The sequence below is a fragment of the Myotis brandtii genome, unplaced genomic scaffold (assembly GCF_000412655.1).
Source record: "Myotis brandtii unplaced genomic scaffold, ASM41265v1 scaffold324, whole genome shotgun sequence".
NCBI lineage: Eukaryota > Metazoa > Chordata > Mammalia > Chiroptera > Vespertilionidae > Myotis > Myotis brandtii.
The window spans coordinates 612,449-615,496 of record NW_005362439.1 but is presented as its reverse complement, the minus strand read 5'-3'; the positions used below and the strand labels follow the sequence as shown (position 1 = coordinate 615,496).

The 3,048-nt window shown below is 52.4% G+C and overlaps 1 long non-coding RNA gene across 1 annotated transcript in view; it reads right to left on the bottom strand.

Moving 5' to 3' along the window:
• LOC106726851 overlaps positions 1–2,476 on the bottom strand; it is a 43,844-nt gene extending 41,368 nt beyond the window's left edge. The window contains exon 1 of the long non-coding RNA XR_001362966.1: positions 2,049–2,476. This is a non-coding gene — a long non-coding RNA (uncharacterized LOC106726851). The remainder of the gene's footprint in view (positions 1–2,048) is intronic.
• Positions 2,477–3,048: the final 572 nt, after the last annotated feature.

Genomic DNA, 3,048 nt, shown 5'->3' with positions numbered 1-3,048 from the left:
CCACCCCAGCTATTTTCTGTGCAAATGTGGAAGAATTTGTAAACACGACCACGCAACTTTAGGGCGAGGCTTGGGAAAGGGAACTAGTAGGATGAATGAAGAGGATGGTGAGGGGTGGGCAGAGAGGTTTCAAGCAGCTTTGGTTTAAGCTGAATTGTCAAGACAAAGTGTGTGATGCAACGTTGTGTTATTCTCCACAAATAAGTAACAGCCCTTGTTACTATTATGAGTTGGCGAATACTCAGTCTCCTCAGCCAGGGACTCTTTGCAGAGAGGGACTGCTTCTGAGCTAAAAATAACTGGACGCCCACCCCCCAGGGCTGCTCCTCGCAGGTCACTAAAGCCAGAGGCTGTTGCTGGATTGGGATGGGGCATAGGGGGCCGAGAGTACCTGAAGACTAGCCCCCCTCAGATACTTACCTCACCGCCCCGAGTTTATTATTATTTTTAATTACATATAAGATATCCCTGTGTGCATACAGCTTACTGCAGGTCCTCAAGATTGCCTCATTTCCCCCACCGTCTCCATCCATCCTGGTGGCCAGTTTGAGGATTCCTTTTTATTACTCCTCTACCAGGAGTTAATCAGTATAAATGTCTTTGTGCGGGGGTGATAGTCATCCCCACCCCTGGCCTCTGATAACCTTCCTCCCTCCTCACCTGCCTGGTTACAGGTTTGGCCAAGGTGTTGTCTGGAGTTGATTGCAATGAATCTCCCTCTAGGTCGAGCCCATAATCCCAGGGAGCTGATGGTCTCCCCAATAACATTTGCTAAGTAGGAGAGCCCCTCTCCCCAGTTCCCCTCAGAGCCAGTTTTCAGAAATCCTTTGGCTTTGGGTTTTAAAGCGCCGGGCGATGTTCCCAAGCCTGAATTCTCTGTGCATCGTACCAGCAACTCCTGTGCCTTGGCTTCTAAATGCATTCGCCCCACCAACTCCTTCAGGGCTCCTATGACTAGGACGCGAAGCGGGAATAATAAGAAAAATGCCATAATGCACAGATACACCCTTACACACCTCACAGGAATTGCAAAATGTGGGAGTGTGGGGGGCATGAAGTGAGAAGGGACGAGAGTCCGAATAAAGCAACCTATAGCCTCTTATTTTGAGAGTCACCACCACCGGAGAGAAATCTTTCAAAGCCACTGGCGGGAAGGTGCGGGCGCCTGGGAATGGAGACCCAGATAGTGTCTGGCCTCTGCGGAAAAAGCCAGTGAGGCACCCGGCCGTTCGGTTCCTGGAGCGCTGGGCCTCGGCTCATCCTGGAATCTAACACTTGGCTCCCCCCCCTTTTAATTTTTTTTCCTTTCCTTCCCACTCACCCCTCCTTTTCCCCAAGCTCTCACCGAAGTCACGACTATCCCCTTTGAACATCCTTAACTCCCTCCTCTCCGTACCCTCCTTCTGCATCCAGGGCGGGGCTATCCGCAGCTGGCGCCAACCCCGCCCCCTGGCGCCCGGATCTGAACTCGCAGAGGACCGAGGAATTATCAGCACCTGCCTTCCGTGGACAGCTACCTCGCCCTGGGCCAACCAGGACCCGGGTCGCGGTCCTCCGGCTCCCGGACCGGAGCGCGCTGGGAAGTTTGTCCAAGGGAATAGGGATCCTACCCCCTTTATCTCCCAGCCCCATCCATGCAATTTTAATCTGTAACTACCATTAATCTCCCAGAGAAATAGCCCACTAAGTCGTATCTGGGCATCCTTTAAGACAGAGAAAATGGGGAGGGGAGGGGGCAGTCCGGAGAATCGAGCTCAACAGCGCCGACCCATAAAGAGAGAGGGACTTGCAGCAGCTATTGATTCAGAGATTCGTCAGGGTGATTCCCGGCTCTGCGAGAATTTCCCCTTTCAGGTCCTTTGCATGCAGCCCCAAATTCATTATGCACACACTCACAACTACACCCTTCACACCACCACCCCACTCGGTCCCACCCCCCTCCTTAGAAAGGGGTAAAAGGCAGCCAAAAAGAACCTGGGGGCATGCACAAAGTAAGCCTCGGCTTGTACTCACAGTCTGCGGCATGCACATGACATAATATTACTTACCCAAACGGGAACTCCTTAAGAGAGAAAAAGAAACATAGGGGGAAGGAAGAGAAAGTGGACAGAGAGAAGGAGACAGAAGAGAGGAGAGGAAAAATCCAACAATTAATTTCCAGACATAGTTGGGGGGAGGGATTGCGGTGATGTCCAGGTTTTCTTCCACCCGCGCTGGCTTTTTATCCCAGTGCAGCCCTCGGTCTATTTCTGGAACACGATCAAACCCTGATGCTATTTTTAGCAAGTACTGAAAAAACCTCCACACACAAAGGCATTTCGGTGGAACGTTTTGTCCAAAACATTAAATGTGCATTAAGCGCCCCCTCCCCACCTTTTTCTGCACCGCCAGCCTCACTTGCATTGCTGCAGATGATGTTTTTCCAGGCAGAAAAAAATACCCCAATATTTCTTATATTCTCCCTTCCTCCCATTAACTCCCGTTTGCCTCTGCCTGTTGCAAGCTCCTGGCAGCCTCCCGGAGCAGAAGGCTTTGGAGGGTCGTGTTCTTTTAGAGCCTCATGTCTCCATTGACCAGATTCCCTGCGTTCTGGGGCAGAGGAGGCTGCCTAGGCCCCTTCCCCAGAGGAGCTTCCCAAGCAAGCTCTAGACTAGAGACTAATGTTCTCCGCGATGGAGATTCCCAAATGAGCGGGGGAATCTTCCGTACCCTTCCCACGTCCCCCACCCAGGCTTTGCAAAATCGCGCAGTGTTTGCAACACACCGCCTTTGGAAATGTATAATTTGAAAGCTGCATGTGTGTGTGGTGTGTGTGTTGTGCGTTCTAGTAATTCACTACGAGGGGGCTGGAGGAAAGAGACTCGGGAAGGCAGCGCAGAGCAGCCGCCTCGAGTCTCCTTTGCCAGCCTGCGTCAGTCAGCAGCTACTGACGTCACGTGCAGATTCTCCTCTTTGGTGGGTCTGGTTCAGCGGGGAAAAGGCTTCTGCACGGAGACAGCGCTTTGTGTTCGGCGCAGCCACTAAGCGGGCGAGGCTGCCGAGGCGGGC